The sequence below is a fragment of the Dipodomys spectabilis genome, unplaced genomic scaffold, assembly GCF_019054845.1.
Source record: "Dipodomys spectabilis isolate Male_0828 unplaced genomic scaffold, ASM1905484v1 ptg000658l, whole genome shotgun sequence".
In the NCBI taxonomy this organism is placed as follows: domain Eukaryota; kingdom Metazoa; phylum Chordata; class Mammalia; order Rodentia; family Heteromyidae; genus Dipodomys; species Dipodomys spectabilis.
Genome location: NW_024871335.1, coordinates 110,291 through 119,244, shown reverse-complemented (window position 1 = coordinate 119,244; position 8,954 = coordinate 110,291). Strand labels below are relative to the sequence as shown.

The 8,954-nt window shown below is 37.6% G+C and overlaps 1 non-coding gene across 1 annotated transcript; it reads left to right on the top strand.

The window, feature by feature from the left end:
- Positions 1–8,384: 8,384 nt before the first annotated feature.
- Positions 8,385–8,491, top strand: LOC122101414. Its single transcript, XR_006146368.1, has one exon. It is a non-coding gene; the product is annotated as a U6 spliceosomal RNA (small nuclear RNA).
- The last annotated feature ends 463 nt before the right edge of the window (positions 8,492–8,954 follow it).

Sequence of the window (8,954 nt, the reverse complement as noted above, 5' to 3'; positions counted from 1 at the left end):
TTATTGCTGTAGCTAGGCATTCTAATACTAGACTGAAGAGAAGTGGAGAGAGTGGACATCCTTGTCTTGTTCCTGAGTTAAGAGGAAATGGCTTTAGTTTTTCACCATTAAGTATGATGCTGGCTGTAGGTTTGTCATATACAGCCTTTATTGTATTGAGGAATGTTCCATGGATTCCTAATTTTTCCAAAACCTTCATCATAAAGGGGTGTTGGATCTTGTCGAATGCTTTTTCTGAATCTATTGAGATAACCATGTGGTTCTTATTCTTGCTCCTGTTGATGTGATAGATAATATTAATTGATTTGCATATATTAAACCAGCTTTGCATCCCTGAAATGAATCTTGTTTGATCATGGTGAATGATTTTTTGGATGAATTGTTGAAGTCGGTTGGCCAAAATTTTTTTGAGAAGTTTTGCATCAATGTTCATCAAAGAAATGGGTCTATAGTTCTCTTTCTTTGATGAGTCCCTGCCTGGTTTTGGGATAAGGGTTATGATGGCTCATAGAATGTGTTCGGTAGTGAACTTTCTCTTTCAATTTCATTTAAGAGTTGGAGGATTATTGGTGTGAGCTCTGCTTTGAAGGCCTTGTAGAATTCCGCTGTAAAACCATCTGGTCCTGGATCTATATGAGATTTGAGGGAAAGTAGTGTTTCTTTGATAAATTTGGGTGCTCCATTGTTTGGTGAATAGATATTTAGAATTGTAATATCCTCCTGAAGGAGAGATCCTTTAATTAGTATGTAGCGACCTTCTTTATCTCTTTTCACGAATTTTAATTTGAAGTCTATTTTATCTGATATTAGGATTGCGACTCCCGCCTGTTTATGGGGTCCGTTTGCTTGGTAAATTTGTTCCAGCCTTTAACATTGAAAATGTGTTTGTTTTTACGGGCAAGATGTGACTCCTGCAGGCAGCAGATAGAAGGGTCTTGTTTTTCAATCCAACTAGACAGTCTATGTCGCTTAATTGGAGAGTTCAGTCTGTTAACATTAAGAGATAGGACTGAGAGGTATTTGGGAGTTCCTGCCATGTTATCTACTTTCTTGGGGGCTGCGAAAACTGGGTTCTTCCTATGGTTCTTGGATTCTCAGTTTGGGTGCAGTTTCTTGGCCTTTATTGCAGTCTTGTTGGTTTTCTATGTGTAGGACATCTTTAAGAATCTTTTGTAGGGCTGGTTTGGTAGAGATGTATTGTTTCAATTTTTCTTTGCTATGGAACGTTTTTATTTGGCCTTCAGTTATGAAGGAGAGTTTAGCTGGGTACAGTATTCTTGGTTGATAGTTGTTTGTTTTTAGGGCATGGCATACATCATTCCAGGCTCTTCTTGCTTTGATTGTCTCTGCTGAGAAATCTGAGGTGATTCTAATTGGTTTCCCTTTATAGGTGATTACCCTTTTCTCCTTGACAGCTTTAAGGATCTTTTCCTTGTTCTGAGTTGATCCTGTGTGGATTATAATGTGGCGGTGGGATGTCCTATTCTGGTCTGGTCTATTTGGGGTTCTAAAGGCTTCTTGTATCTGGACAGGCCTATCTTTTTGCATGTTTGGGAAGTTCTCTGCTAGGATCCTGTTAAACAAATTTCCTAGACCATTAACTTCTGTTTCTAGGTGCTCCTCTACACCCATTATCCTTAGATTAGGCCTTCTGATGGTGTCTTCCAGGTGATGGATAGATCTATCATATTTCTTGGACTTGTCTTGGATGGTTGTATGTTCTTTCTCTATAATATCTAGGCTGTCTTCAATCCCTGAGATTCGATCTTCTGCATGGTCTAACCTGCTGTCAAGACTCTCTACTTTGTTTTTTATCTCTTTTCCTTCTAATTGGTCAGCTTTGATGGCTTCAAGTTCTTCGTTGAAGCTCTGTTTAGGTCTTGTATGAATTTCTTTACTTCCTTAATTTGGTGTTCAGTGTTTGTCCTCAAATCATTTAGTTGATTGGTTATGGTTTCTTTGGGCTCCCATTCATTCTGTTGGGTTCCATTCAGCATTCCCTTTGTGGTCTCCCTGACTTCCTTCAGCTCTTTGTTAATGGATTCCATGAATGCCTTTAGTGATCTTTGTGTGTTCTCTACCTGGTCTCTCAATTCCTGTATTACTCTTTGATTAGCTTCCTCCCATTCGTGGGATTCCTGCAGATCTCTTTGAGTGTTCTCAGCCTGCTCACACCATTCCTCCCTTTCTCTTTGAGTATTCTCAAGTTGTTCACGCAAATTCTGTATCAGTTTTTGAGAAGCTTCCTCACGCTTATGATATTCCTGTATAAATTTCTGGGATGCCTTCTCTCTCTCCCTATCACGCTCATACAGAGTCTTTTGTACGTTGTCAAACTTCTCATTTATCATGTTTGCCAGCAGTGTTTGTAGAGCTATTTGGGAACTCTCTTCTGGATTATTCATTATCTCTTCTAACCCCTGATTATCAAGATTGGGAATTGAGATACCCGAATTTGCCATTTTTCTTGTTTTTTTCCGGCTTACTCTGCCCATTTGAGATGAAGATAGCATCAGTTTTGTGCTAGAACACTATCTTAAGGCAACCATCAACCAAAGTTTGCATTTGTACAGTCAATAGTCTACAGATACTCTCTATTTCAACAGATACATCTATTCAACATCAAACAACTATATGTTAAAGGACTTCCAACCGCAGAGAAGAATTTGGAAAACCAGAAATTATTAGTGTTGGGGAGAGATGTGGGTAAAAAATAGGAATAGATTGGTGTGGGGAGGCACAGGGAGAGTTAACTATATCCTAATCACAATGCAGGAAATAGGTTGGGTATGATGCAAGTAGAGAGAGAGATAGAAAGAAGAAAGGTAAAGGGGAATGAAAAGAGACCAGAAAAAAATAGAAACGTAAAAATTAATATTATAGAGATTAAAAGACCATCTATTTAGAGAGGAATGTGAATATGTTGAAAGAAAGGGAGGGACATAGAGGAGATGTGAAAAACTTTAAAAAATGCTTAAAATATTATATAGGTATAAAGAGGTAGTACTGCTATTAATGAATTTAAGTCTCAGAGGTTTTGAATTGAGTAATAAGTTTGTGGATTAAGTGTGTACACAATGGGGGATAGGGTCTACTAGTTAACTACGGGTTTATCTGAGGATGTGCAGGACAAGAGTTAAGTCACATAAAGAAGAACAAAAGAGGAAAAGGTGGAAAGGATAGGAAAGTGAGACGAAAAGATCAGAAGTTCAGTAGAGCTAGACAAAAAAACGAAAAGATAATTAAAAATGAAATAAAAAGAGAAAGAATACAAGAAAAGAAAGGAAAACACACATTCACGTATTCCTAAAATAAAAATTATAAGAGGAGAAAAAAAAAGTTACTGGAAAACAATTATTTTTTCAGAAGAGGCAAAAATTAAAGATTAATAAAAGTTTTAGAAAAGGAAAAAAATTTTTTATATATATAAGGTAACAAAACACGAAAAAAAAAACAAAACAAAAAAAAGAAAAGAAGAAGAAGAAGAAGAAAAAAAGTTCTTTGATTTTTTTTTTTTTTGGGAGGGTTGGGAAGACTCCTGTATCTCCCTTTTGTCTGTAACCAGAGTCTGGTTGGAGTCTCTGGTCAGCTTGAGGTCCTGTGGCTTGATTGGTTTCTTAAGTTAGTTTGTTGGAACAGGCAGAAAAATGCTCTGCTTTACCCAAGATTTTGAGATCCCCCTCCCAGGTTAGTTTACTGGGAGGGTGATCTGCTTTGAGAATCACAAAAGAGGGGGATGCAGTGATGAGGCTAGGTTCTGGGTAGAGTTGAGGCCTTTCAACGAACAGTAGCTTTTCCCTGGGGCTATTTTGTGAAAAAAAACTCACAGCACCCAGCCTGGAGCCATTCTCAGGGTTTCTGTTTTTCAATTGATTGTGGTGGCTGCTAGAGGGAGGGGCAGCCTCTGGCTCTGGTTACCCGGTGAGGAGAGCCACTCCAATGGCTGGCACCTGAGCTGGGTGACTTTTCCCTGGATGGAACTGAGTCTGTGAGGTCACTTCGCCGTTAAGTTCTTGCGACCTGCTAAATGACTAGTTTTATTCCAAGGCCTGAGCTGGAGCTAGCCGCTCCTCCGAGCTTTGTCGGTATCCAAGATGGAGATCACCGGTGCTGGGGGGGAGGGGTGGCCTTCCCTCCTCTGCTCCCTGAGAAGGAGTGAGGAAGTCGGGCTTCTACTCACGCCGAGTCTTGGATCGTCTCTGGTCTGCAAAGTGCAGGATGAAGTTGTCCGCTCCTTGTCGGTTCTTGCTGGTGTTGAGTAGAATCCGCTCGTCTGCTGCTGCGTCTGGTTCCTTCATTCCGGACTGTGTCTCAGGTTTGCCCCGCGGCGGTGGTCGCCGCCGCGCCCCTGCCGCCGCAGCGGCAGCTGCTGGCAGGCACTCAGATGTGTCTGCTTGGCTTCCCCTCTCTTGACTAACTCTCTGTCCTGTGATGGCACACTTGGTGTGATTCTCTGGCTTGGGACTGTTCACTGGAACTCTGAAACTGTTTTCTATGCAAGAGCTTGTTCAGATTCCAGCTTCTCCTCCGCCATCTTTCCGGAACTCCAACCATAGCTAACATATAGAACCAACCCCGATGCTCCTCATTAGATGAATGGATCAAGAAAATGTGGTATAAATACACAATGGAATTCTATGCCTCCATCAGAAAGAATCTCATTGACCCATTTGTTAGGAAATGGAATGACTTTGAAAAATTATATTAATTGAAGTAATCCAGGCCCAAAGAAATATAGTTCCCATGGTTTCCTTTATTTGCAATAACTAGTATATGTGTGAGACAAACAGAAACTGTCAGACAATTTGATGTTAGGTGAAATGAACCACATGTTAAGGATTCAAATTTTTGAATTTCCTGTGATTGTTTCTAAGATGATTACAAGATGATTTCTTTGTTGCTTTGTATGTATCTCCCCCAGAGTATTTGGTGTTGATATATTTTTGTGGAGGGAAACGGAAAAAAACAAACTGTTTAAATAATCTTACAGGTGGACCCATTACAACTATAAGATGAACAAGACGTTATATTTATAAATGTCCTTTACAACTTCGGTGGGGTGGGGGGTGGACAGGTGGGGATGGGGCGGTAGACGCCAGTAGGGGTGGGGGTATGGAAATGGGAAGGGATGTTATGGGGAAACAAAGGATGAGGCAACAATGCTTGATAAGAAATTTACTCACTATCTTGACCATGTAATTGTAAACCCTCTGTATATTTTCATAATAAAACAAAACCAAAAAAAACAAACAGAAAATCTACCAAGCAAATGGCCCCCATAAACAGGCGGGAGTTACAATCCTAATATCTGAAAAAATTGACTTCAAATTAAAATTAGTCACAAGAGATAAAAAAAAGTTTATGATGCACTAATTAAGGAATCTCTCCTTCAGGAGGATATTACAATTCTGAATATCTATTCGCTAAACAATGGAGAACCCAAATTTATGCAAGAAACACTACTTTGTCTCAAAGATAACATAGATACAAAGACATTAAGTGTTGGGGGATTTAACACACTACTATCACCACTAGATAGATCAACTCTTCAAAAACTCAATAGAGAAATTGCACTTCTAAACAACTGCATAGATCAGCTAGTTTTAAAAGACATCTACTGAGTATTTCAACCAGCAGCATCAGAATACTTGTTTTTCTCAGCAGCACATGGAACATTTTCCAAAATAGACCATATATTAGGTAACAAATCAAACTTGTCTAAATTCAGAAATATTGAAGTAATACCTTGCATTCTTTTAGAACACAGGGAATAAAATTAGAACTCCACACCAAAATCCACCAAAGAACTTCCTGTAACACATGGAGGCTGAACAACAAATTGTTGAATCACCAGTGGGTCATGGAAGATTTGAGAAAGAAATTAAAATGTTCATGATATTCAACAAAAATGAACACACAGATTACAAGCTCCTCTGGGACACAGCAAAGGCAGTACTCAGAGGCAAGTTTATAGCTCTGAGTTCCTACATCAACAAATTGGAGAGATCTGCAACCAACAATGTAATGAGACATCTGAACCACCTTGAAAAAGAGGAGCAAGACAAACGCCAATACAGTAAATGGAAAGAAATCATTAAAATTACATCAGAATTAAACAAATTAGAATCCAAATATGAAAAGGTTAGCATTGTTTTCATTATATGTATTCACTGATAATAAAAGAAAAGTTTGTTTGTAAAAGAAAAAGAACTTTTAGGTCAGAGGATAAAATTATCCTATCGTCTCGATGATTCCTATGAGATAAAATTTGTAACAGTAGTAAAAGTGACAAGGAATTCCTAGATCTGTTGTTTTGCCGTTTAGAATAGGAAAGAATAACATCACGTCACTGTTATAACTCTTAAAGAATGCAAGGGTAACTGATGGTCGCTATCATGTTTCCACAATACCAGTGGATTCTGAAGGATCATAGTAGACCAGCAGAAATTCTAAGTACCAGACATTGAGCATGAAAGAAAAAGAAAGGAAATAAAAGAGTGAAAGAGAAAGAGAAATATCACAATACTGAAAGTACATAACAGATAAACAAAAACTGTATGAGAATATTCATACTACTATCTTTAGACTCTACATGTACATTTGGAGGTATTTGATGTATGATAACCCATCAATATGAAATATAAAGTTATTTTGATAAAAATGAAAATGATTCAGAAGAAATTATAAATGCAAAAACAATCTTCACAAAAGCAAACTCTCAGAAATATTTCATCACTTTGAGAAGGATAAATTGGCTGAAGTTAGTATAAATTTAGAAGTATGACAATTCAAAAAGACATAAAAAGATATTAATATATTTCATTATATAACCCAAATAAGAAAGCAAATATTGTTTAGGTGATTTTTTAAAACACAGTCTCTCAGGTGCTGGGAAGGTGGCTCATTGGTAGAGTGCCTGCCTTGAATGCATTAGGCCCTGGGTTTGATTCCTCAGCATGACATAAGCAGAAAAAGATGGAAGTGTGTTGTGGCTCACGTGGTACCGCTAGCCTGGAGCTGAGGGAGTGCACCTAGAGCCCAGAGTTCAAGCCCCATGACCAGAAAAATCAAAATATAAAACAAAACAAAACACAGTCTCTCACTTTTGTGGCCTCAACTCTGTAATACCAATGCTTCAGCCTAGGGTTAAGATTTTAGGTGTGGATATTTATCAACACTCCTGATTCAGACTCTACTTAATCATTTTTAATAAATATTTTGTTCTTAATTTTCCTCTTTGTAAATTCACATGCCCTATAAAAAATGGTTTGGCCATCCCAGTAACCTTCTCAAAGTACCTCCTAATGACGACTTTTAAAAAGTTGTATTATATTACAAGGAAACAATGCTACATAAAGGAAAACCAATAAGAAAATATTAATGATTAAAATAAAAACTAAAATAATTATCTGTTTTTTCAGTATTTGAAGGATACTACCTATTAGATTTTACTATTTTCTCATATTCCTGTACATTGAAAATGGGCTAAGATTATGATATTCAACAAGAGGTTTTTAGGTTATGCGTAATCTTTAAAGTTACCCACTAAGATTACTATTTCTGGCACATCTAATCATTTGTATATGACTTATATCATCATTTGTTCCTCGCTATCGTATAAAATAAGGAAGCCAGGGGCTGGGAAGGTAGCTCAGTGATAGAGCGCTTGCCTTGCATGCATGAGGCCCTGGGTTCGATTCCTCAGCACCACATAAGCAAAAAGAAAAAAGCCGGAAGTGGCACTGTGGCTCAAGTGGTAGAGCGCTAGCCTTGAGCTGAAGAGCTGAGGGAGAGCGCCCAGGCCCATAGTTCAGTCCCCACAACCGGACCCCCAAAAAATAAAAAAACATAAAATAAAATAAGGAAGCCCTATAGTTTTAACAGAAACTGAAGTTAACAAAGTCTTAACTCTTTATTCTGCTCCTTTACACAAAGACTTGGCAACCTCTCATTAGTAATGTTTCTAGAAACTCTGAAATATACATACATAATAGCATATGTCTGTTACCATAAATCTTAAATACTTTATCGAAAAGTTTTATTACCTGTCAAACAGTCCTAGTTTTAGCATATATAAGCAAATTCCCAAAATCAAATATATTTAAACCATTAAAACTTTTAACAAAACTCTACACTTGCTGCAGTGTTCATTAGACAGGTGCCTTGTATAGAATAATTGAATTCCTCCTCCTACACATCTCTTGAACAACAAATATCTGGAATTATTTTGTTTTTGACATGTCAATCTTGACTTTATTCTTAAATGTGTGCTTATGTAAGAAGTACATGGCTCTAAAATTTCATGAAAATTTTTTTAAACTTACTTTTTGTTGAATTGTCTAGTTTAAGAAAATCAATTACACTTTATATATAAAACATGTTCTATGCTCCATTCAGCATCACGTACTCTAACATTGGAACGATACAGAGAAGATTTGAATGGCCCCTGCACAAGGATGACAGGCAAATTCCTGTACCATTCCATACTTTTACAACAACAGATGCTGGAGGGGATGTGGCCACAAGGGAACTGTACTGCACTCTTGGTGGGAGTAAAAACTTGTTCAACCACTTTGGAAAGTAGTATGGAGGTTCCTCAAAAGACTCCACATAGAAATCCCGTATGACACAGCAATCCCACTTTTGGGCATTTACCCAAAATATCACAAACAAGACGGTACTAAAACTACCAGCACAATTATATTTATTGCAGCACTGTTTAAGATAGCTAAGATATAGGACCAACCCCGATGCCCCTCATCAGATAAATAGATCAAGAAAATGTGCTATTTATACCAATGAAATTCTATGTCTCCATAAGAAAGAATGGCATCGCCCAATTTGTTAGAAAATGGAAAGACTTAAAAAAATTATTAAGTGAAGTAAGCCAAGTCCAAAGAAACATAGGTCCCAGGGTTTCCCTAATTTTTAATAACTAATATATGTCTGGGATA